General features: G+C 40.1%; 1 protein-coding gene across 2 annotated transcripts in view; it reads left to right on the plus strand.

Annotated features, from left to right (window-relative positions):
• ARHGEF26 (Rho guanine nucleotide exchange factor 26) overlaps positions 1 to 27081 on the plus strand; it is a 181717-nt gene that overhangs the window by 6515 nt on the left and 148121 nt on the right. The window lies entirely within an intron of this gene.

Raw genomic sequence — 27081 nt, forward strand, 5'->3', positions numbered from 1 at the left:
GGAGGCACTAATGGGAATGTGAACTTTCACACTTCTGATTAAGGAAATTAGGTTTCGATAAAATAAAGTTCTTGAGACTGCTTTATTGTCAACTATGAGGTTTCTTCCTACTCAGTATCGTCTTGTTTTTCATCAGTGTGTGTTTAGTGGTAACAATATATTCTGGACTTGATTATAATTATGGTTTTGAGACATTTATTTGAGTGTGTATGGTCTGTATGTGTATATATGCAAAAAAGGGAGCTTATTACAGTTTTTTTTCCCTTGGAACTATCATTTGATGTAAACATATTTATTTTTACTTGAAGTTGATTAATGAATGCCTTTGTGTTTCATCTCCTCTGCATCTTTTGTGTGTTTATCTGACCCTTATTTTTTTTTTTTTTTTTTTTTTTTTTTTTTTTTTATTAACGGAAAGAAAAAAAAGAAATTAACACAACATTTAGAAATCATACCATTCTACATATGCACTCAGTAATTCTTAACATCATCACATAGATGCATGATCATTGTTTCTTAGTACATTTGCATCAGTTTAGAGGAACTAGCAACACAACAGAAAAAGATATAAAATGTTAATATAAAGAAAAGAAATAAAAGTAGTAGTAATAGTAAAAAACAACAACAACAAACAAACCAACAAGCAAACAAAAACAAAAAAAAAAACCCTATAGCTCAGATGCAGCTTCATTCAGTATTTTAACATGATTACTTTACAATTAGGTATTATTGTGCTGTCCATTTTTGAGTTTTTGTATCTAGTCCTGTTGCACAATCTGTATCCCTTCAGCTTCAATTACCCATTGTCTTACCCTGTTTCTAACTCCTGCTGAACTCTGTTACCAATGACATATTTCAAGTTTATTCTCGAATGTCCATTCACAACAGTGGGACCATACAGTATTTGTCCTTTAGTTTTTGGCTGGATTCACTCAGCATAATATTCTCTAGGTCCATCCATGTTATTACATGGTTCACAAGTTTATCTTGTCTTAAAGCTGCATAATATTCCATCGTATGTATATACCACAGTTTGTTTAGCCACTCTTCTGTTGATGGAGATTTTGGCTGTTTCCATCTCTTTGCAATTGTAAATAACGCTGCTATAAACATTGGTGTGCAAATGTCCGTTTGAGTCTTTGCCCTTAAGTCCTTTGAGTAGATACCTAGCAGTGGTATTGCTGGGTCGTATGGCAATTCTATATTCAGCTTTTTGAGGAACCGCCAAACTGCCTTCCACAGTGGTTGCACCCTTTGACATTCCCACCAACAGTGAATAAGTGTGCCTCTTTCTCCGCATCCTCTCCAGCACTTGTCATTTTCTGTTTTGTTGATAATGGCCATTCTGGTGGGTGTGAGATGATATCTCATTGTGGTTTTGATTTGCATTTCTCTAATGGCCAGGGACATTGAGCATCTCTTCATGTGCCTCTTGGCCATCCGTAATTCTTCTTCTGGTAGGTGTCTGTTTAAGTCTTTTTCCCATTTTGTAATTGGGTTGGCTGTCTTTTTGTTGTTGAGTTGAATAATCTCTTTATAAATTCTGGATACTAGACCTTTATCTGATATGTCGTTTCCAAATATTGTCTCCCATTGTGTAGGCTGTCTTTCTACTTTCTTGATGAAGTTCTCTGATGCACAAAAGTGTTTAATTTTGAGGAGCTCCCATTTATTTATTTCCTTCTTCAGTGTTCTTGCTTTAGGTTTAAGGTCCATAAAACCACCTCCAGTTGTAAGATCCATAAGATATCTCCCAACATTTTCCTCTATCTGTTTTATGGTCTTAGACCTAATGTTTAGATCTTTGATCCATTTTGAGTTAACTTTTGTATAGGGTGTGAGAGATGGGTCTTTTTTCATTCTTTTGCATATGGATATCCAGTTCTCTAGGCACCATTTATTGAAGAGACTGCTCTGTCCCAGGTGAGTTGGCTTGACTGCCTTATCAAAGATCAAATGTCCATAGATGAGAGGGTCTATATCTGAGCACTCTATTCGATTCCATTGGTCGATATATCTATCTTTATGCCAATACCATGCTGTTTTGACCACTGTGGCTTCATAGTATGCCTTAAAGTCAGGCAGCGCGAGACCTCCAGCTTCGTTTTTTTTCCTCAAGATGTTTTTAGCAATTCGGGGCACCCTGCCCTTCCAGATAAATTTGCTTATTGGTTTTTCTATTTCTGAAAAATAAGTTGTTGGGATTTTGATTGGTATTGCATTGAATCTGTAAATCAATTTAGGTAGGATTGACATCTTAACTATATTTAGTCTTCCAATCCATGAACACGGTATGCCCTTCCATCTATTTAGGTCTTCTGTGATTTCTTTTAACAGTTTTTTGTAGTTTTCTTTATATAGGTTTTTTGTCTCTTTGGTTAAATTTATTCCTAGGTATTTTATTCTTTTAGTTGCGATTGTAAATGGGATTCGTTTCTTGATTTCCGCCTCAGCTTGTTCATTACTAGTGTATAGAAAAGCTACAGATTTTTGAATGTTGATCTTGTAGCCTGCTACTTTGCTGTACTCATTTATTAGCTCTATTAATTTTGTTGTGGATTTTTCTGGGTTTTCTACATATAGTATCATATCGTCTGCAAACAGTGATAGTTTTACTTCTTCCTTTCCTATTTTGATGCCTTGTATTTCTTTTTCTTGCCTAATTGCTCTGGCTAGAACTTCCAACACAATGTTGAATAATAGTGGTGATAGTGGACATCCTTGTCTTGTTCCTGATCTTAGGGGGAAAGTTTTCAATTTTTCCCCATTGAGGATGATATTAGCTGTGGGTTTTTCATATATTCCCTCTATCATTTTAAGGAAGTTCCCTTGTATTCCTATCTTTTGAAGTGTTTTCAGCAGGAAAGGATGTTGAATCTTGTCAAATGCCTTCTCTGCATCAATTGAGATGATCATGTGATTTTTCTGCTTTGATTTGTTGATATGGTGTATTACATTAATTGATTTTCTTATGTTGAACCATCCTTGCATACCTGGGATGAATCCTACTTGGTCATGATGTATAATTCTTTTAATGTGTTGTTGGATACGATTTGCTAGAATTTTATTGAGGATTTTTGCATCTGTATTCATTAGAGAGATTGGTCTGTAGTTTTCTTTTTTTGTAATATCTTTGCCTGGTTTTGGTATGAGGGTGATGTTGGCTTCATAGAATGAATTAGGTAGTTTTCCCTCCACTTCGATTATGTTGAAGAGTTTGAGGAGAGTAGGTACTAATTCTTTCTGGAATGTTTGATAGAATTCACATGTGAAGCCATCTGGTCCTGGGCTTTTCTTTTTAGGGAGCTTTTGAATAACTAATTCAATCTCTTTACTTGTGATTGGTTTGTTCAGGTCGTCTATTTCTTCTTGAGTCAAAGTTGGTTGTTCATGTCTTTCCAGGAACCTGTCCATTTCTTCTAAATTGTTGTATTTATTAGCGTAAAGTTGTTCATAGTATCCTGTTATTACCTCCTTTATTTCTGTGAGGTCAGTAGTTATGTCTCCTCTTTCATTTCTAATCTTATTTATTTGCATCCTCTCTCTTCTTCTTTTTGTCAATCTTGCTAAGGGCCCATCAATCTTGTTGATTTTCTCATAGAACCAACTTCTGGTCTTATTGATTTTCTCTATTGTTTTCATGTTTTCAATTTCATTTATTTCTGCTCTAACCTTTGTTATTTCTTTCCTTTTGCTTGCTTTGGGATTAGTTTGCTGTTCTTTCTCCAGTTCTTCCAAATGGACAGTTAATTCCTGCATTTTTGCCTTTTCTTCTTTTCTGATAAAGGCATTTAGGGCAATAAATTTCCCTCTTAGCACTGCCTTTGCTGCGTCCCATAAGTTTTGATATGTTGTATCTTCATTTTCATTTGCCTCTAGGTATTTACTAATTTCTCTTGCAATTTCTTCTTTGACCCACTTGTTGTTTAAGAGTGTGTTGTTGAGCCTCCATGTATTTATGAATTTTCTGGCCCTCCGCCTATTATTGATTTCCAACTTCATTCCTTTATGATCCGAGAAAGTGTTGTGTATGATTTCAATCTTTTTAAATTTGTTAAGACTTGCTTTGTGACCCAGCATATGGTCTATCTTTGAGAATGATCCATGAGCACTTGAAAAAAAGGTGTATCCTGCTGTTGTGGGATGTAATGTCCTATAAATGTCTGTTAAGTCAAGTTCATTTATAGTAATATTCAGGTTCTCTATTTCTTTATTGATCCTCTGTGTAGATGTTCTGTCCATTGATGAGAGTGGTGAATTGAAGTCTCCAACTATTATGGTATATGTGTCTATTTCCCTCTTCAGTGTTTGCAGTGTATTCCTCACGTATTTTGGGGCATTCTGGTTCGGTGCGTAAATATTTATGATTGTTATGTCTTCTTGCTTAATTGTTCCTTTTAATAGTATATAGTGTCCTTCTTTGTCTCTTTTAACTGTTTTACATTTGAAGTCTAATTTGTTGGATATTAGTATAGCCACTCCTGCTCTTTTCTGGTTGTTGTTTGCATGAAATATCTTTTCCCAACCTTTCACTTTCAACCTATATTTATCTTTGGGTCTAAGATGTGTTTCCTGTAGACAGCATATAGAAGGATCCTGTTTTTTAATCCATTCTGCCAGTCTATGTCTTTTAATTGGGGAATTCAGTCCATTGACATTTAGAGTTATTACTGTTTGGATAATATTTTCCTCTACCATTTTGCCTTTTGTATTATATATATCATATCTGACTTTCCTTCTTTCTACACTTTTCTCCATGTCTCTCTCTTCTGTCTTTTTGTATCTGACTCTAGTGCTTCCTTTAGTATTTCTTGCAGAGCTGGTCTCTTGGTCACAAATTCTCTTAGTGACTTTTTGTCTGAGAATGTTTTAATTTCTCCCTCATTTTTGAAGGACAATTTTGCTGGATATAGGAGTCTTGGCTGGCAGTTTTTCTCTTTTAGTAACTTAAATATATCATCCCACTGTCTTCTAGCTTCCATGGTTTCTGCTGAGAAATCTACACATAGTCTTATTGGGTTTCCCTTGTATGTGACGGATTGTTTTTCTCTCGCTGCCTTCAAGATCCTCTCTTTCTCTTTGACCTCTGACATTCTAACTAGTAAGTGTCTTGGGGAACGCCTATTTGTGTCTAATCTCTTTGGGGTGCGCTGCACTTCTTGGATCTGTAATTTTAGGTCTTTCATAAGAGTTGGGAAATTTTCAGTGATAATTTCTTCCATTAGTTTTTCTCCTCCTTTTCCCTTCTCTTCTCCTTCTGGGATACCCACTACACGTATATTTGTACGGTTCACATTGTCCTTGAGTTCCCTGATACCTTGTTCAAATTTTTCCATTCTTTTCCGGATAGTTTCTGTTTCTTTTTGGAGTTCAGATGTTTCATCCTCCAAATCACTAATTCTATCTTCTGTTTCTTTAAATCTGTCATTGTAGGTATCCATTGTTTTTTCCATCTTTTCTACTTTATCTTTCACTTCCATAAGTTCTGTGATTTGTTTTTTCAGTTTTTCTATTTCTTCTTTATGTTCAGCCCATGTCTTCTTCATGTCCTCCCTCAATTTATCGATTTCGTTTTTGAAGAGGTTTTCCATTTCTGTTCGTATATTCAGCATTAGTTGTTTCAGCTCCTGTATCTCATTTGAACTATTGGTTTCTTCGTTTGACTGGGCCATATGTTCAATTTTCTGAGCGTGGTCCGTTATCTTCTGCTGGCGTCTGGGCATTTAGTCAGATTTCCCCGGGTGTTCGACCCCACGGGTTGAAAGATTTTTCTGCGCAGTCTCTGGGTTCTGTTCTTCCTATCCTGCCCAGTAGGTGGCGCACGTGGCACACGCCTGTCTGTGGGTTCCACCAGCGAAAGTTGCTGTGGGTCCCTCAACTCTGGAAAACTCTCGCCGTAGGGGAGGTTCGGCAACCGAAGCGTCTTGGAAGAATGCCAGCCGGCCCGGGGTTCCAAACGCGGGGCGGGTCGCCGGCTGTCGCAGCACAGGAGAGCGACCGGCCAAATTGGCTAGTCGGCCCGGGGCACCAAGCGTGGCGGGAGGGCGCCAGCTGTCGCAGCCCGGGAGAGTGCACTGCTCCCAGCCGACGGGGGAGTCACGTGTTTGGAAGGGATCCCCCGGTCACTGTTCTCCGCAGTCTGGGGATTTCCGACCCAACTATCTCAGTTGTTCCGGGGGGCCTCGTGTGGTGGGGGCACCAGCCGCCGCGGCCTAAGGGGACCGCCTGTCCAATTCTACCAGCTGGCCTGGGAAGGTGGAAGGGAGGGACTCCGGTCGCTTGCTGTCCCACCCAGGAAAGCCCGTGCCTCTTGGTGATCTCACCGGAGCTGGTTCTCCCAGATAGTCAGCCGTTCCAGGATGGGGTACGCTGTCCCTTTGATCTCCCTCGTGGCTCCGGGAGCTGCTCTGTATTATCTCCACTCCCCCAGTAGTTGTTCTGGAGGAGGAAAGGTGAGGGCGGCAAGGCTGTCGAGGGTGGTGGCGGAGGAGCACGGTGAAGGCGGGGGAAGAGGGCACCGTGTTGGTTGGAGAGCAGCCGGAGCAGGAGGGGGAGGAGGGGGGTAGGGAGGTCGGGCGGCTCGGCTGCTGCGGGGCGCGTGCGCCGCGCGGCGGTCCGGCGGAGAGAGAGAGGGGGTAGGGAGGTCGGGCGGCTCGGCTGCTGCAGGGCGCGTGCGCCGCGCGGCGGTCCGGCGGAGAGAGAGAGGGGGTAGGGAGGTCGGGCGGCTCGGCTGCTGCGGGGCGCGTGCGCCGCGCGGCGGTCCGGCGGAGAGAGAGAGGGGGTAGGGAGGTCGGGCGGCTCGGCTGCTGCGGGGCGCGTGCGCCGCGCGGCGGTCCGGCGGAGAGAGAGAGGGGGTAGGGAGGTCGGGCGGCTCGGCTGCTGCGGGGCGCGTGCGCCGCGCGGCGGTCCGGCGGAGAGAGAGAGGGGGTAGGGAGGTCGGGCGGCTCGGCTGCTGCGGGGCGCGTGCGCCGCGCGGCGGTCCGGCGGAGAGAGAGAGGGGGTAGGGAGGTCGGGCGGCTCGGCTGCTGCGGGGCGCGTGCGCCGCGCGGCGGTCCGGCGGAGAGAGAGAGGGGGTAGGGAGGTCGGGCGGCTCGGCTGCTGCGGGGCGCGTGCGCCGCGCGGCGGTCCGGCGGAGAGAGAGAGGGGGTAGGGAGGTCGGGCGGCTCGGCTGCTGCGGGGCGCGTGCGCCGCGCGGCGGTCGGGCGGAGAGAGCTGACCCTTATTTTTATGGCGATAAGTAATATCTCTTCTGTGCATCAAGTGTCTTCTGTTTTTAGCCATAGTTTCTTTACCTCCTGGCTTACACAGTGTCACAGTATGACAGTTTATGTCATATGCGTTTGGGCACAGTATTTGCAGGTATCTGATGGGTTAGCAAGTGGCTGATCTTACACTGCGTTGGATGGTGAGAGCATTACATCAAAAACAAGTTTACGTCTGTGAGCCCTTAGGCAGTATGAGAGGAGAGGCGGTTCTCTGGTAAGCCACAAAAGCCTTGTGCACACTCAGAAATCACATGTGTTGAGGGAACCCACCACCGTACGGGCAGGAGTCGTTTATGTTGGAGTTGCATAACCAGGGAATCATGGAAACTTGTGTGTGTTAGGGCTGGGGTGACTTCTGATTCACGCTCTACTTCTCCTCTGCTCTCCTTTATTGGAATTCAAAATTCGAGAACCTCTGCCCCCCACCCCCACCCCAACCTTCTAATTTTGTTCTTTTCATTTTCAGGGTCTCTAAAGTGTAAGTACCCTATTATTATGCCAGAAATTAGAATGCCTACAGGGCAGGACAGCTGATATGAATAGTGATGCTGGTGAGTGTAGAATGAAGGAAGCAGAGGACACTGTGGTGAACAGGCCTTATATAAATTAAACAGCTGCCACGCAGTTCAAGCCAGATAAGTATGAGGGCCTGGGGTTGACAGATTTTCTGATATTTAAAAAGAAAATTCAGAAATAATGACTTTTATGAGAATTAGCCTAATTGAACTTTAAAAAAAAAATGTTGTGTAAGCCCGACAAAATATCTGTTGCATGAGCCAACAGTTTGCATCCTCTGCTCTTGGTGATATATTTTTTAGATTTTTGCATGAGGTGAGGTGGTAACTCGTCTCCATAGAACAGGAGAAGTAGTAACTTTATATCCTAACCTAAGGATCTCATATATAGACCAAAGTAGATGCTTGGGAAGACTGATGACAAGGCGCACAGAGGCTGTGTTGTCTTAAAGTGGCTGTCAGTTGTTGGCAGGGAGCATGGGGTAGAGGATCCAAAAGTAAAGTTATGTATTGTTTTGAGTTCTCTCTCTGTTACCACTAGTTGCACTGGTTAGCATAGGCCTAAATCCTGCTGTTGGTCTCTGAAGGCTAAACTGAAATGTAGATTTCAGTGTTGGCTACACTCTGATCCCACTTAGCTTTAGCACTAAAATTCAAGATATCATATTTATACTCTCTGGAATTGGCTTTCATTTAGAGTAACAAATGCACATGCAATTAAAACACTTATGCATATCCTTCAGTAAAACTTAAAATACGAGCATGTATTTTATTTGGCAAAGAATGTGTCCCAGTGTGTTTTTGTTGACAAGATGGATATCAATGGACTATCTTGTAATAAAATGTAAAACGCAAAGTGGGTTCTAACTTGAATGTGTATCTGGCATTGAGTGTTCCCAGGAGTCTTGTGTGTATTTATTGTGTTGTTTGGCAGTTACATTTAATCAAACCAGTATGATTAGATTTTGTCACTTAGCGTTGCTTAGCATTGCTTGGCACCAGCCTGCATTTCCTTCATCCTTTTTTGCCTCCTCCTCACTTTTAAAAATTTTGCTTTAACATTTTTATTATAAAATACCTGAAACATGAAGAAATATAGAAAGTATATGTATATATGTACATGTATGTATGTACATATATGTGTGTGTGTAATAGATCTCTGTGTACCCACCACACAGATTGCCCAAATATTAACATTTTAACATGTTTACTTTGGACCTGTATTTTTTTAGACAAGTGCAACTACCACCTCTTTCCTCTCTAATTCTTTTCTCCTCTCCCCTTTCCTAGGGGTGATGACTGTTTTGAAGTTTGCTTATATCCTTCTCATGTGGGTTTTCCTTCCACCTAAAAGGTACAACCAGCTCTGACTTTTAAAGAAGTCGATTTTTTAACAGCAGAAGCAACCATTACCTTTTTAGAAGTCTAGCCATTTGTTAATGTCCAATGTATAGTTAGGACCCTGAAGCAAAGAGGCTTCATGAATTATTGACAGTGTCAAGATGTCTCTGCCTGTGTTCATGTCCTGATCTCCCTTTGTAGAGGGGCTGCAATGTTTAGGGCAGGCTTTGAACACTTCTGCTGTTTATATTTTTTTGCCTCATCCTTCCTTGTTTAGCTTTTAATCAAATGAGTAGCATAGCCTCCATCTAATCTTGCATATATCACTCTAACACAGAACTCTTCTTGGAGTAAGGCCTTGACAAAGAAAGAGACTAGGACAAAGGGTTTTCTTTGGATTAGGTCAAAATTTGACCCAGACCTTGAACTGCTACTTGGGAGGGGTGTGTGCGGATGTATGTGTACATTTAGCCACCTTTGATTGTTTTATTTTCTGTCTCTTATCTTTGTTTCAAGCACCTGCCTGCCTCTTGTTATGATGCAACTTTTCTTATCAGTTCACTACATGAAGCATTCTTTATGCTAAAGACTCTTGAAGTCCGGCAATTGGAAGTAATTTCTGGTTGTTACATAAGGTCTTAAGCCTTCCATCTGTAGTGTGTGTCTCCGTTGGTTTCCTTGGCCAGTGTCAGATAGGGCGTCATGCAGCCCCACAGGTGACAGGCAGTTCCCCTTTTTATGGTGTTGGGGCAGATTCAGCTGTAGTGTTGTCATTTAGGAATGAGAGAGAATTAGAACTGGAAAGAGAGGCAGTTAATTGGGCTGTAATAGAGTAATAAATGTACAGGCTGCCCCAACTTGCATGGTAAGATTAAAGTGAAATAATTGGAAATATATTTAGCAGGGATGACTCTACCAGCAGACTCTCCAAAGTGGGATGGACTCTTCAGAAACATGACCTGGGTTCCTTAACTTCATAAGTTTGTGGTCAGGCTTGCACTTCATTCACTCGACTGTTAAAATACAATAAATCTGTTCTTAATTGGATATACCGAATTTCTTCACTGTGGGTGTGTTTCCCAGGCAGTATAACTTTATACTGTTCTTAAAGCCTTGGGGGATACAATAGAAATCATTTAAGTGACCATGGTTCCCAGTTTTGGGTTGGTCATATGTGGAAGGGATTTGAGTTTTGAACTCAAAAAGTCATTTTTTGAACTCAAAAGATGATTATCTGGAAATGTGCCTAGAGACAAGGAATTGCTACACACCAGCCGGTTGCTGAATGACCCACCTGAAATGGCAGCATGGAGACCAAGCCAACAGTCTTGAATCTGTGGGAAAAGCTTGTGTGTTGAAGTAAAAAATATTGATTGTATTATAAATCAGGGATAGAACACTGAGTACTTTTACAGTCAGTGCCCACTTGTGAAGCCAGCTGTGTCCTGAATGCAAGGCGAACTTCAGACTTTTCCTAAGATCATTCTTGCGTGAATCCTGGAAGTATTTATAGTCTTTTCCTCTTTTATGTAGCTCTTGAGTGTAGTTTTTTACTTTTCACCATGACCCAGTCCACCCCCACCTAAGATCATGTGTGCATGCACTGAAAATGACTGTTGCGAAACCAGTGTTTGGTCAAGTTCAGCGACAGTACCAAAGCCACCTTCTCCAGCCGTGCTCTGACCTCATTTATCTGCCATCCATCGGGTGTGTTTGTGTAATTTCGATTCTTGAAACGTCGGGTACCTTTGAGAGTGTGTTCAGACTTCAGAGGTAGAAACCGAAGCATGCTGGCATATTTTTCTCTTGAATTCAGCACCTAATAGAATCACCCTCTATGGTACTCTTATTTTGTACTTGCGGGCACGTGGCTTTATCAGTAACCTTAAGTCATTCTGAATATTTCTTCAGTTCAAGAAATTTTAATTCAGGAACTGGTATTTGTATTTTCATCAACTATGCTTAGAGTGGCTGATGGTATAATGGGTATGGGGATCTGGAATTAGGACCTCGGCCTCTTGGGCCCATCTCTTGAGGTATACACTGTCTTTAGATGACTTTCTGGAACTTGTGGAATGAGAAAGGGAGATTGGAAAAATGAGAATTTTATTATAAATATCATTGCATTCCGTTGAAAATTTAGCAGACGCTTTGGATTTTTAGCAGTTCAATCTGGTGGGATTATTTTAGGGTTTACACTGTGGGGTTTTTTTTTTTTGTGAAAAACTTTGGCTATCTTTGGCTAAAAATCAGAGCTCACAGCTGTAATCAATGGGAATATCATTCTGTTTGTTTAAGCATTTAGAGGTCAAGAAAACTTTAATTCTTTTCCCTTAAATTTTCACACTTGTCTGAATTAATTTGCAGTGACCTGTTTAAGATGGTAATCTATTTAGTCATATCATTTTTCATCCACTTTTTTGCAACACAGCAATCCCACGAATTATTTTTTTTTACCTTAGATGGTGATTAATGCCTTTCACCATATCTGATTTGTGTTTTAAAAAAATAGAAAAAAGAAACCATACTCATTTTTCACGCCTGGCTTACTTTTGGCACTCAGAATGTAAACAATTAGTCGGGGATTCAAGCACAAACTCGTCCACACTTTTAAGTTGGACAGTGGGGCTCCTGGAATGTCTGTGTCTTTATAAACAGAAATAGAGGTCCCTGTGCCTACAGCTAGACCCCCAAGCTGAGCTCCTGTTTCAGCTAAAAGGAGTATTGGTGGGGTCAGGGCAGCCGGTCCCGGGTCCAGGCTCTGTATAATCTTAGTGTGTCAGTATAATTAAATTATGATGTTCTCAACATTTTTGAAAATTAATTTTGACATATAAGCAATGCATAACATGTTCATTTTCCATGCAAAGAAAAAAAAAACAAAAAACAAAAAACCCACATTTCAGGCATTTCAGGTAAGTCTCTGTTGATCGTTCCTGCCATCACAATCTCTTTCCCTTTCTCCATAGGTTATTCTCAGTTTGTTAGCACTCTTCTCAAAATTCATGTGGATACATTTAAGGGGAAAAATATAGATTACTTATGTTTATGCAAATAATATTATACTCTACAGATCTTATAACTTGCTTTTTATTCTGACCAATTTACCTTGTAAATGTTTCATGTCAGTACAGGGTGACCTACCGCATATTTTCTAACTGCTTCATTATTCCATAGCATGGATATGTGTTTATTCATACTTCTTTTTTGGGGGTTGTACCTTGAGAATCTAATAAAAGTAGTGAGTCATGAACCCTCTCTTTGGAAAAATGCAACACAAATACATGTAAATATTTCTGTATCATTTTTCATTTTGTTTGTTCAGTTTCAGCATTAGTGATTCTTTCCCTTAACTTTAACTCCTAATGCTGACTCTAGCTCTTGAGTACAGTTTCATTGTTTTTGTATGGCCTTCAAAAATTATTCTTTTTCTGGATTATAGCAATATATAACTCCTATAGAACCCCTTCGGAAAAATTGTATATAGAGATTGTGAAAAAAGTTACTCTGCTTGCAGATGAGTAATTAAAGGGCAGCTGAGTGGTAAGTATGCCAATATTTTATGTTATTGATTCTCCTGAGAGAAGAATGGGAAGTGAAAATTTGAGTGTGTGAGCACCAAACTCCCCTAGGGGAGGCAGGGATCATGAGAGAAGGGTGCCTCGAGAAAGTAGGAGGAGACGAGCACAGGGTTGATTTTGGTTTGCATAACTGTGAATGAAGATGTTCAATCAGAAACCTAGACCCAGGACCCAGATGCAGAGGTTTTATTATTTCACTGAATAGAAAATTGATGAGAAATTGATGAATGATCTCAAGTGAGATATTGTCTCTCTGTTCTGAACCCACAAGTAGCTTCTCACCACCACTTGGAGAAAAGGCAAAATCCTTACAGTGGCCAGTGAGGCTGTGTGACCTGGCCCCTGGCTACTTTTCTGAGTTCATTTCCCTCTCTTCTCTGTCTCGATCTCACTGCTCAGTCACACTGACGTTCCTCAAATACAAGATATGCTTCTACCACAGGGCCTTTGCATTTGCTGTCTCCTCATCCTACAATAGCTCTTCATCCAGATAGTCACACGGCTTTGCCTTTTCCCCACCACCCTGCTTGGCATTCCCTTATCTTTTCATGGCATTTACTCCTATAACATACTGTCTGATCTACTTTTTTTGGTTAATTATCTTTCTACTCCCACTAGAATAAAACCTCCATGAAGGAAGGGGGTTTTGTCCATTTGTCCTCTTTTACATCCCTGGCATGTGAAACAGTGCTTGATTTATAGTAGACATGCAGTAAATATTTGATGAATGTATGAATGAGTGAACAAATAAATGAAGAAACCTAAGAGCCTATCATTGATAACAACACAAAGTTACTCAGTAGTGAGAACATCCAGGAAGCTTCCAATTTAATAGCTACCTGAAAACTCCTTTTTATTTTTACTTTAAAAGAAACAGAAATTCTTGCTGATTGTTTAAGTACATTCTGGCATCAATAAATTCTTTGGTACTCTAGGAAACCTGGCATCTTCATAGTTTAGCACAGTGTAAGCCCGTGGTAGGTTTTTGCATACTGTGAAATCAAATTAAATTACAGCCTCATTCTCAAGTAAGTATTTCTTGTAGGAAGGTAAAAGTACAGGAATACAGTTTGTAGGAATACAGGATAGTTAGGTAAAAGCAGAGAAGGCTCAGTTACTTTAAGGAATCTTGAGTTACTGTGGGGAAATGCTCTGTAATAAGGAGCTTTGGATCATGGAATTCATCTATCAGATTCTTGTATTTGCCCTCTTGACCTTCAGATATCCTCTGTCGTGGTCTCCTTCTTCTCCCCAGAGATGGAACTGCTTCTCAGGGTGCCTCTAGTAGATGATTGGTCTTCACGTTGATTGGAGAATATCATCACCATCAAAATAACTGTTGAATCTTTAAACATGGAAGCAGTCCTTAAAATTTTGTTACTCAAGTTTATTGGTTTATGTAGAAAAGTTAACAGCCTGCTGATTCCTAGATACTTAGTCTGTATGCTAAGGTCTTATTGGGGCACTGACCATCAGTAGATAAAGACTAAAGTAATGAACAGTTGTGGCAGAGGGAATATTGTTGTCAGTGAAAGAAAATTGCAGATTGTCTTCCACTTTGTCACTTATCCAACTGCAAAAACACGAACATGGAGTAGTTTCCACTTGAGTGGCAACAAAACTCACCTCTGGTGGTGGAGTACAAAGGAGTGTGGTTGTTGTGTGTTCAGCTAAGCAGGAGGGAACACTTGTATCCACGTGGGTTCAAGGTTTTGCGGGAGCAATGCAGTGGCTGCGTTGCAAAATAGCTGTAGCTCTGGGACTTTATATGAACCATCACCATATCAATCAGTTTCCATGCAGTTAAATTACTGATGAAATGTTTGCACAGGATTTATTGTGTGCCGGTATCTTATAAGTGATACAGTTTATGTAGCTTCAGCAGTATCACAAGGGCATGTATTATTTCTCCACTTTATAGCCAAGGCAGCTGAGATGCCAAGATGTTAAATATGGTTACTTTCCTAGTGTTTTAGTAATGATTTTCAGATTATCTGGATAGCCTCTCAAGTTTCCCCAAATGATGGATACAAGTGCCATGGGCCTTCTGTGAGAGCAGGCGCCATATCTTCCCTCTGGAAGTTGGCTAGTAATGTGACTCAGTGAGTCTCTGTCTGTTGGCTCTCTGCTCTACGACTTACGAATTGACTTATTTTCCCATTTTCCCAAACCTCGGTTTTCTCCTGGGAGCTCCTGCATACTAAAGGGGTTCTGATTTCTTGGCGTTTAGGGTTGCCTAGCATGGCCCCACTTGCTGTTACCCTTTCTGCTTCCGTATGTAGCCATCCAGTTCACTTTCTTGACAGAGAGGCTCTTGTTGGCTCAGCTACCTTCCTCCCATTTACTAGGACACTTGAAATTTGTTGTCCTTTGGCCAGGTGTCTAGCCAGCTCTATTCCAGCCAGGTTTGGCCTTGTATCTTCTATTATGGTATGAAACTTGGCTACCTGGAGCTGCTTCTTTTGCAGAAGCTGTGAACATTTTTTCTTGTAAAAGTCCGTGGGAATGTCAGGTGACATTAATGACATGTCTGGTGTAAATTTACACTCAGAGCGTTGACATTGGATCCTTAGTCTGTATCAGTGGTTTCACATAATGAGAAAACCATTTTGCTTTGTGACCCAGTACATGTATTTGTGTCTGGGTGTGCGGTGTGTGGGTGTGCGAGAGTGTATCTCAAACACAAGTCTTGGAGAGTAGAGGTTACCCTCACTTCTGTCTTTTCCATTCTGCTGCTTTTAAGTAAATGCCCATGAGAGGTCCATGGACTTTACTTTGTCATTCACTGAGAGGCTGTAACTTGTAGTTTGGAAAACTCTGGTATCTGACTCCAAAATTCATTTGTATCCCACTGCATCTCAGTGAATGGGGAAAACAAAACAAATCTACAACTCAGTACCTGTACTCTAGTAACTTAGAACCTGGTTTAGAAGATAACAGAAATGAAATATCTCAGGGATGTTTGTGGAAGAATGTAGAACAAAATGCCAGAATGAATGACAGATAGAAATCACAGAAGGCAGTAAATGTCAGTAAGGTTCTTTCTAGAGGATCTGACTTTAACTAGATGGGCATAAGAGTAGAAGAGAAAATCTATAAAAGTAGAAAGGGCTTGGACCAAAGAGTAACACTATTGACATATCAGTAAATAAACAAAAAAAAAAGGGGTAATTCTGTGCATTTTTTTCAAATATCCTTTGTATAATGAGGTAATCCTTGTCCAGTGAAACCATTGCATGCTTTGTACATCTAATGTAAAACACTGATTTGCTTTATTTTCCATTTTTCCAAGACAGGTTCTATTCATGTCAGATTTTTAATGGAAACCTTTGAAGCTTACTTCAGTGGTATTGCTGTTCTAAGTAATTTAATGTTTTTGAGTTTATCCTTCCTATCCACCTGCCACTTTACAAAAATAATAAACAAAAGTAAAACAGAAACTAAGATGTTGACACCACCTGTACAAACAGGTGTTCTCTTCTTCTGCAAGAGAAGCACCTCAGGCCTGTTATACTTTCCTCAACCAATTCTTGACTCTTCCCTTCGCTATGTAAAAATGGTGGCTTTTTAAATGAACTGATCTTAGCCCAACCTTCTCTTCCTTCATCTCTCACACTTGCAGATCTGTTTATCACCACTCATCCTCAACACTGCCTTATAAGCCACGGTCTTGCTTTGGGCTTGACTAAAATCTTCCTTTCCTATTGCTTCCTTTGTCTTTTTATCTATTTATCTACTAAAGGTCATCTCTCATTTCTCTAATAACTTTCCTTTGGGGCAACAACAAAAGAAATGTAGATATTATTGGAATCCTTAAACATTTCCACATGTCTGTCCTGCTTACTCTGTTTCTTTTTTGGAAGGGGGTTGGTGGTGCTTTGAAACATATTTTGTTTTTTACTACAGAAAATAATGATTGAATTACAAAGCCAAAACATGGTCATTATGGAAAACCCAGAACGCACCAATAGATAAAGAGAAAAAAAGAAAAATTACTTGAAATCCCTTTCTCCTCTACAATGATGATTGACATTTTGGTGTATAGCTTTCAAGACCTTTTTAAAAAATGTTTTTAAAGAGTTTCTTTTTTCTTTTAGGCAAAAATTCAATAATATAGTAATAATACTGTTTTGTTGTCTTGGTTTTTTTCACCATGACACTGTTGTAAATATCTTAAGCATTAAGCATGCTATTCTGTAACCCTTTTCTTCCCCTTAAAAATGTGAATATCTTTCCACATCATTAAATGTTCCTCCAGAAAGTTTTAAAAGGTTGCTAACTTTTTAAAGTCCACTTAGTATGTCATCAGATAGATGGATCTTTAGTTCTTTTAACTCATTTCGTGTTGTTAGCCATAATTTGTTACTTATTTTTCAATTTAAAATTCAAAACCGTTAAGTTAGTTAAGTTCGTCAAGGCATTTTAAAAAAGTACAGAAGTAGTACAAAAACATTCACCTTATTAACAAATTAAGCATAACAGCTAAGATTAAAATCTGCTTTGACCTTATCACTATTCCCAATCCCCTCAGCTATTAATGACTCTTATTAGTCTGATTTCCTACTCTGTAATTTATTAAATATTTCACTTTTGAAATCTGTTAATCTTTTAATAAATAATTTCATAGAATTGGCCTTTTCCCCTAAAATAGGTTTCCTTTTCATCCTTTCTGCTTCTGTATCATTAGCTTTTCAGGTTTTTCCTAATCTTGTTTTCTCCTTATAATAGCTGATAGATAAATGAGAACCACATCTCTCATTCATCTGGGGGAGAGAGAATGAATGAATTTGGGTTCAAGCCCAGTAGTTCATGAGCTAGTGAGAGCCACAAGTAAAAGAGAGGAATTTGTCTGGTGGGACAAATGTCAGGACTGATCAACAAGTTAAATTAGCAGGGAGCTCTACTGAAGGCTTGGCTTTCACTGCACCAGAAGCTGGAAGTCCATAAGAGATGTGGTTTCTGGGGTTTCCAGGGGTAGGAATTCAGTTTAGGGGAGAATGGCTGCAGATCGTAACTCTTTTAAGACACAGATGACAGTGTACCACAGAGGTTAAGAGCTCAAGCTTTGGGGGTAGTCAGGCAGGCCTGGGTATGTATCCCAGTTTTGCCACTTATTAAGGCCAATTGCTTACCTTTTTTGTCTCTATTTTGTATTTGTAAAGTAGGGTGAGTAATACCGTCCACACAGTGTTGTTTGTAAGGTCTGGATGCATGGAAAGAACATAACTCACTGCTTGGCACATGGTAAGCATTTGATACGATGGTAATTTGAGATATACATGAAGGGCCAGCAAGAAGCAAGAATTGGCTGAAAGTGGGCCTTTAGCTAAGTAGGATTGGCTGCAAATGAATGTGCTCATCTCCCAAATCCTACAGAGCAGCTTATTCCTGTACATTTAATTACCTGCTTGTAGTTTGTAGTCTCAGCTTTGTATCTTTATTGAAATAATTTTGGTTCATTCAGGCATCCTGGCTCAGTCTGTAAAGTGTGACACAGGCCATAGAGAAGAAAAAGTCTCAATTCCGGGCATGCCTTGTCTGAGTTTGCTATCATTTTAATAGAGCTGATGTTGCCTGCTTGAGGCTGAGAGTGCTGGCTAGTTTTTGAGATCCAAGAACTTCGATAAGGATTATACAACCAAGTATAACAACAGTAGATCAGCTGGAGATCCTTCTTTTAAACAAACTAATAAAGAGCTCACTCGCACGTTACTTGATACATTTTAAAATTAAGCATGATTTTTAAAAAGGGTTCTCTTCTACCTCTCCTTTTAATAAATAAAAGAGTCCTTTTTATTTATCCAGCACTTCCCAAAAGAGTGACTTCTCACCACTTTGATCTCATGCAGCTCTCTGGTCTTTTGAGACTAAAGGTCCATGACACTCATAGCTTACGTACAGTGATGTCTCAGGACTTTTACTTGTGGGTGAAGAGGGACTGGAGAGAACCTGTGAGGCCTGATTACTGAATATTCTATTTATGGGCCCTGGTGGATTTTTCATTTAAGGGGCTTCAGACATAATCTCAAAGAGCCTGCTGTTCCCATATTATTTACAGAGTGAAAGAACCCTAGCTCGTTTGTAATTCAGGGGCTACTTGGGTTGAGTTAAGTCTATAGAAAGCAACCGGGAGTGATTGTGTCCCGTGGTATAATTTTACCTTTCAATTCATTCCCTTCCCACTTGAACTCCTGAGAACAGAAGCGCATGAGTAGCCACTCACAAATAGGCATGAATAACCAGTTGATTTTTAGCAAGTGGTTCAACTCTGGGAAGTTTAGAAGTCGTAGCTCAAATTCAGTGGAAATTAGTGCTTTGATGGTTTATAAATATCTGATGTTGTTTTTAACAGGCTATGTTTCTTAGCATTTTTGGTCAGTCCTTTGGGGCTCCCCCGACTGATGGGGAAAAAAGTGAATGGAATTTGTATCCATCTTATCTAGAAGCAATACCCAGTCATGGAGAGCCTAAGATTGTATCTCTGCTTTACCATACTGAAAATGGGAGGGCTCCAAGAGACTGGTGCTAGGAGTCTTGGCTCTTTCTGCAAGTCTGTGCACAGCTTTATCCAAATGTAGATAGGTTGCACAAATGGCTTTGCAGGGCTCTATTTGAGGCTCAGGAGAACTTGGCTCATGCCTATTCCTACAAATGTAGTCAAGGCCAAGGAATATTGCATAAAGTTTATGGATTTCCTGACCGTTCTCCCCACAAGATGAAAACAAGTATAACTGCGGTGAGTGCAAGTAAAGCAGTCCCTACCTTGAGTCTGCCTGTTCCTTAGAATATTAATCTGAGAAGCTCAGATTTGCAAAGTATAAACAGAAAATAGACATAAATTTTAGATGGAATATCTAGCAATTAACTTCTGGGGTCTATATTATGTTTGGGGTCAAACTAGAGAATATAGCCATAGAAGTATCTCGTAATTTTTTTTTTTTTTCAGTTTTAGCCAGTTATTAATTTGGCTCATCTGCACTTGCAGATTATATCTATAAAGATTATGTGGGAAGCATTTTAATACCATTTACAACAGTAAGAATATATTTTTAATCATGAATTTAAAGCTATTATTGTATTGGTTTAGTCTCTATATGCACTGTCTTGGGAAACTACATATATATGTTCTTTTTTTAGTTATCCTTTTTTATTTTTTTCCTTCCTTCAAAATAGATTTTCCTTCCTTCAAAATAGATTTCAAGGTTTCTTATTTGTTTGTTTTTTGTAGTAACAGCAATACAACTCAACATTTCTCATTTTAACCTCTTCTGAGTGTACAGTTCAGTGGTATTATACTTTTTCCTCACTCAAACAGAAGCTGTATACCCATTTAGTAATTATTGCCTTTTCTCCCCACAACCCTCACTTCCCCAGCCCCTTGTAACCTATAATTTACTGTCTGTCTCTAGAAATTTGCTACTTCTAGCTGTTTTGTACAAGTGAAAGCATACAATATTTGTTTTTATGTCTGGCTTATTTCATGCCCATTTTTTGTCTGATTTACTTCACTTAAGGTTCATCCATGTTGTACATTGTCTCAGAGCTTCATTCCTTTTTTATGGCTGAATAATATTCCATTGTATGTATATACCACATTTTTGCAAACTTGGGTTGCCTCCACCTTTTGGCTGCCATGAATAATGCTGCTGTAAGCATTGGTGTACAAATAACTGTGTGAGTCCCTGCTTTCAACTGTTTCTTTTTTCTTTTTTTTTTTTGGCAAAACCAAGAAGTAGAATTGCAAGATCATATGGTAATTCTATCTTCAACTTTCTGAGGAGTTGCCAAACTGATTTCCACAGCACTTGCACCATTTTAAAAACCATCAGCAATGTATAAGAGTTCCTATTTCTCTACATCCTCACTAACACTTAGTATTTTCTTTTTTAAAAAAACAGCCATTTAGTAGCATGAAATGGTATCTTGTGGTTTTGATTTGCATTTCCCTGATGACCAGGGCTGTTGAACATCTTTTCATGTGCTTATTGGTCATTTTAATGTCTTTGGGGAAATGTCTATTCAAGTCTTTTGCTCATTTTTTAAATTGGGTTATCTGTCTTTTTGTTGTTGGGTCATATGTTTTTTAATCATAGAACTTTGTCTTGGGTATTTTGGTTATTCTCATTCCTTTTTTATTTAATTACTCTGTTGTTTTATTTAAATTAAGTTTTATCCTCTTAAGATGTTAAAGATCGAGTGCCATGTGTCTGTACTTTCTGTTTAGTCTAGACTCTGCCATGGTCAGGTTTGAAAAGTTTTATGAGTTGGTTAAATTATACAAAATCAAGATCCCCAAATTAAATCCAGTTCTTCGCATTGCATTAAGTTGCTTTTGCAGTTCTATTTTTTGAAGGCATATTTAAATAAAAAAATAAACCAATGGGGAATGAAAAAATTCAAGCAAAGTCAGAGACCTTTAAAGAAGTGTTGCTTTGACTGTCTGTGTGTTTCTATGTGTAATCAGCCAAAACTATGAATATGAAGTATAGATTTTAAAAATAAAAAGCAACTGTACAGTGCTTGCCCATGCAAAAAAAAAGAAAGAAAAGCAACTGTACAATTTTAATACCTCTCTTTTTACATAGCAAAATAGGAATCATAGGTTCTTAGAGCTAATATGTTGTATTTTCTTTTTGAAAAATAGGAAACGAAGGGAGCTGTTAAAATATGATAAACTTGACAGTACTTTAGATTTTCTTAGCAAAAATGTGGAAATTGCAAAAAGCATGCAAATTGTAAAACTATAGGTATGAACATGTGCTTTATATACACTCATGGAACAATAGTGTATTCATGGTGGTGGAAAAAGCCTGGACCTTCAAGATATTTTTATTTAAGTTTACTGATAAGGTAACTGGTTTTGAATTAGGAAAGTTGCAGATGTGTTTACTCTTAAAAGCCTTGCACACAATCTTTCTCCTGCCTTCCTGCCTTCCTTTCTCCTTCCCACCCCCTTCCTCCTTTCCTTCCTCCATTTCTTTCTTCCTCCACTCCTTTGTGCTTGATATTTTGCTGAGGTGTTCTCAGACTTTCCCCTTCATTTTCTCTTCCTCGCCTTTGGCGGTCATCTCAGGGCTCTCTTTTCAGATTGTCCTCTCCACCCCTGCCTAGTTTCACCTCTCTGCCCTCCTTAGTCTCTGAACTCACCTCACCTGTCATCTCCTTCTATCTCCAGGCACCCCATGCTTGGGCTGCGCAATTTAGAGTTGAATGTGGAAGGAGGTCTTAGGTGGACAAAGTAATTCCTTCTGGCTCTGGAGGAAGAACTTGGGAGCCTGTCCTTTGCAGGGTGTGGAAGGGCGAGGTGGGAAGGCAAGCAGCCAGCCATCAGGGGCTGCTTTGTCATAACTTCCCACAGCAAACTTTTAGGCATGTGCTGCATTTCAGTTTTCTTAATCGAGATCCAAGAACATTTCCTGGAATCTTTTTTTCCTTGTCTCAGTAGTTTTGCATGGGCTGCTGGTTTTTTACCAATGACATTTCATTAAGGGGATATTTTATTGCTTGTTGTATGAGTGTTAGTGAAGGCTGATAATCCTGTGCATTAATGCTTTACCTTTTTCAAGACCACTTTCTCTTCCCCCTTAGAAGAGCAACAATTTTAGCTGTCGAGTTTGATTTGGTTTTGCTTCTCTCTTTTGATAGGGTGAAGGTTCTCTTAATCCCTGGGTAAACTAGCAGTGGTCTTTGTGGCTTGCTAAGCCCAGGTGTTTCATTGTCTTCCCTTAAGATTTCCGGGTCTGAACTCATTAGTAGCTTTGGACAGAGATGCCAGTGGAGTGGAATTCTTGGTGGTGACCTCACCTGCAGAGACTTCGGTGCTGGTATATTGATCAACCAGGAGTTTGTGTCATGCAGGAACGCCTTGAAATTCCTCCTCCGGGTTCACCAAGTGGGAGCAGCTCTGAACACTTTCATTCTTCTGGCCTGTCTCCTCCCTTAGTAAAATGTGTGAAGAAACCTGTTAGTCATGAATTCTTGCTGACAGGCTGACCCAGGGTCAGGCTAGCAGGTGAAGCTAAGAACATTCCTGGGTATGGGTGGGCCAAAAGAACCCACATAGAGACTTGATGAAGACTTGGTACTAGGAGATGTACCCTCTGTTTCTGTTGTGTACCCCAGAAAAACCATGTCCTTAAATCCTCATTCAGTATTGCTGGGTGGTATCTTTTTTATTGTTTCCATGGAGATGTGACCCACCCAATTGTGTATAGTAATTTTTGATGAGATGGTTTCCATGGAGATTTGTCTCCACCCATTCAGGGTGGGGTTGCTTACTGGAGCCCTTTAAGCAGGAATCGTTTCAGAAAAAGCTTTAGAGCCACCAGAACCAACAGTGCCCTCACAGTCAGAGACCTTTGGAGATGCCAAAGGAAAACGCCCCCAGGGAATCCTTATGAAATGAGGAGCCAGGAGAGAAGCTAGCAGATGTCGCCATGTGCCTTTCCAGCTGAGAGAGAAACCCTGAACATTATTATCGGCCTTCTTGAACCAAGGTATCATTCCCTGGATGCCTTAATTTGGACATTTTTATAAACTTGCCTTAATTTGGACATTTTCACAGCCTTAGAACTGTAAACTTGCAATTTAATACATCCGCCTTTCTAAAACGCATTCTGTATCTGGTATATCGTGTTCCAGCAGCTTACAAACTAGAAGAGGAGGGGATTTAGAAAGGATAGCCCAACACCTACAAATGAGGTGCCTCGAAGGTCTGATATCACAGAGATCAAGGGGTCCCTAACCTATATAATAGCATCATGAAAAGCCTGAGCCCTGGAGTTGAAGTGAGTAACTGTGTGATCTTGGATGCTCAGCCTTCTTCCTGATCCCCAAATGGGGACAAGATCAGTATGTATCTTGTAGGGTTTTTAGGAGGATTCAGTGGGAAGACAGGTATAAAATACTTAGCATATTACATGGCACACAGTTAAATGTTCAGTAAATGATTGCTGATTTAGGGCTTTTTCTACTCCACTCTTACTTTCTAGCTTGTTCCCCGCAAAAAATGAATTAAAGACAGTAAGGTATAATTGATGTAATTTCCATGACAGCATAAGGTAGAGAGAACTGTCACACCCCTGGGGATTGACAACGACCTCCCAAGGATGAATAGGTATAGTTTTAAAGGTATCATTTTATAGATCCTCAACTTTTGGATAGTCTCTTTTTAAAAACTGAGACAGCATCTGCCTTTAAAATGTTATGTCAAAATTTATATTTTAGGTAGTACGTTTCCTAATTTAACTTGCCTGGTCAGTTTAGTTGAACACCATAGTTAACATGGAATCTTGAATAGGGCTTGAGGTTTTTTTGGTTTGCCCAGGTTAGTGTGATATATCCCAGAGTAATTTGGGCAATGAATAAAGGAGTATTTGCTAAGTCCTTTTGGGGCACTGGGGAGAATAGAGGAAATAGTCAACTTCCCCATTTGGAGGATTTCTGATATTCTTGCAAACAGTGGAAACAACCAACTCAATAGGCCAAGCCCCCTCGATTTTGGGGTTTGCACTTATGAAACCTAATCCTGCAAAGGATAGGCTAACTCTACTTAAAATTAGGCCTAAGAGTCACCCCCCCCCCAAAAAAAAAGTCTTTTGTTGCTCAGCTGTGACTTCTCTCAGTAAGCCAACTCGGCAGGTGAACTCACTTCCCTCCTTCCTATGTGGGATATGACTCCCAAGGATATAAATCTCCCTGGCAGTGTTGGACAGAAATCCAGGAATGAGCTGGGACCCAGCATCATGGAATTGAGAAAGCCTTGGCCAAACAGGGGAAGAGACAAATGAGACATAATAAAGTTTCAGTGGCTAAGAGATTTTAGATAGAGTTGAGAGGTCATCCTGGAGGTTATTCTTATGCATTGTATAGATATCCCTTTTTAGTTTATGGTATATTGGAGTGGCTGGGGGTAAGTACCTGAAACTGTTGAACTCTGTTCCAGTAACCTTGATTCTTTTGTTTTTTTAACTTTTTTTATTGTATAGTGTAACATATATACAAAGCAAAGAAATAAAATAGCAATAGTTTTCAAAGCACTCTTCAAAACTGGTTACAGGATAGATCCCAGAGTTTGTCATGGGCTACCATATGATCCTCTCATAATTTTCCTTCTAGCTGCTCCAGAATATAGGAAGCTAGAGGGCTTAAATACCTCACAGAGAGACTGAAAGGAGACTGTGTTAGTTAGATTCAGTTGTCAACTTGGCCAGGTGAGCATACCTAGTTCTGTTGCTGTGGACATGAGCCAATGGTATGTGAACCTCATCTGTTGCTCATTACATCTGCAATCGGCTAGGAGGCGTGCCTGCTGCAATGAATGATGTTTGACTTAGTTGGCTGGTGCTTAAATGAGAGAGCTCAACGTAGCACAGCCCAAGCAGCTCAGCATACCTCATCTCAGCACTCACAGCTCAGCCCGTGCCTTTGGAGATGCAGAAAGGACTCACCCCCGGGGGAAAGTTGTTGGAACCTAGAGGCCTGGAGAAAAGGCCAACAGAAATCACCCTGTGCCTTCCCGCATAAGAAAGAACCTGAGTTGAAAGTTAGCTGCCTTTCCTCTGAAGAACTGACAAAACAATCCCCTTTAATTAAAAGCCAATCTGTCCCTGGTGTGTTGCATTCAGCAGCTAGCAAACTAGAACATAGGGCTTAAATACTTTCTTTATCATCACAATTGACTTTTTTTCATGAACGATAACATATATACAAAAAAGCCATTAATTTCAAAGCACAGCACCACTATTAGTTGTAGGATATTTTTCTGATTGACATGGGTTACAATTTCACAATTTTAGGTTTTTACTTCTATCTGCTCTAAAATACTGGCGACTAAAAGAGATATCAATTTAATGATTCAGCATTCATATTCATTTGTGAAGTCCTATCTTCTATGTGTGATTCCACCATCACCTTTGATCTTTCTGTGCCTTTCATTTGGGTTGTTTGGGCTATGGCAATTCTAAATTTTTGATATTGGAAGGGTTTCGCATGGATATGGGATAGGGAGATGAAATTATATGATGTTCTGGAGAGGCTGGGCTAGGTTTCAGGACTTATCTGGACCAGGGACCCATCTGGAGGTTGTATATTTCTGGCAAGTTATTTTAGTGCCTGAAACCCTTGTGGAATCTTATAAATCGCCCTAGGTGTTCTTTAGGATTGGCTGGGATAGTCCTGGTTGGGGGTTGGCAGGTTATAATAGGTAGTAAGGTCTACCTGAAGCTTGCATTAAGAGCAGCCTCTAGAGTAGCCTGTCAAATCTATTTGAACTCTCTCTGCCACTGATACTTTATGAATTACACTTCTTTTCTCTCATTTGGTCAGGTTGTAATTGTTGTTCCCATGGTGCCAGGTCTGGTTCATCCCTGGGAGTCATCTCCCACATTACCAGGGAGATTTTCTCCCCTGAATATCATGTCCCACCTAGAGGGGAAGGCAATGATTTCACTGGCAGAGTTGGACTTAGAGAGACTGAGGCCACATCTGAGCAACAACAGAGGTCCTCCAGAAGTAACTCTTGGCATGTCTATAGGTAGTCTAAGCTTCTATGCTACCTACATAAGCTTCTTATTTAAGTAGATAAGAGTAAGCCTCATGATCGAGGGCATGGCCTATTGATTTGGGTGTCCATAAAGTTTGACACAGTATCAGGGGATTCCCTGATGGTAAGATTTAATAGTTCCATGGTCTTTCTCCCCTCCCTCAGTGGACTTTGCCAATACTTTTTGGCCATCTGCTTATTATACTCTAGGATGTTTCTAGGCATTACAATAATCTGTACTGGATAAAAGGACCTCTTTCTCATTCTGTGCTGTGTTTTTATACAGACAGGTTGAATTAGATTATGCACTACAAAAAATTTCAGTTCCAGATCAAATAAAGCTTTCTTCCATTGGTCTCAAAGAGTATGTGTGGTTCTAAAATATAGACACTGTCTTCCTTACCCCTAGGTTCTGAATTACTTTAACCCCAACCTGTTCGGCTTCGTTCTTATCTCTAAATATCAGGTTATATATATATAATAGCCTCTCAAAATCCAGAAATAATAATCACCACTCCAGACTTAATGTGCCTGCTCTAAAAACTTACAATCTAGGCCCTGTTTTCTTGTAAGCATTTTCTAAAGGTGACCATACCATTGTTGATTTTTTGTTTCTGGCTTATTTGGTCTTACCAAATGTCCCACATGTTCATTCACATTATCGCATGCCTTATGACATTGTTCCTTTTTGTAGCAGCACAGCCTTCGTTCATAAGTATACACCATCATTTGCCATTTTACTTCTCCATCAGTGCATCCTTCAGCCACCTGCATTCATCGGGCATCATGTAGAGGACCCAAAGTTCACATTCCATCAACATTCTCAATTTTAGGTA

The sequence above is a fragment of the Tamandua tetradactyla genome, chromosome 5, assembly GCF_023851605.1.
Source record: "Tamandua tetradactyla isolate mTamTet1 chromosome 5, mTamTet1.pri, whole genome shotgun sequence".
In the NCBI taxonomy this organism is placed as follows: Eukaryota; Metazoa; Chordata; class Mammalia; order Pilosa; family Myrmecophagidae; genus Tamandua; species Tamandua tetradactyla.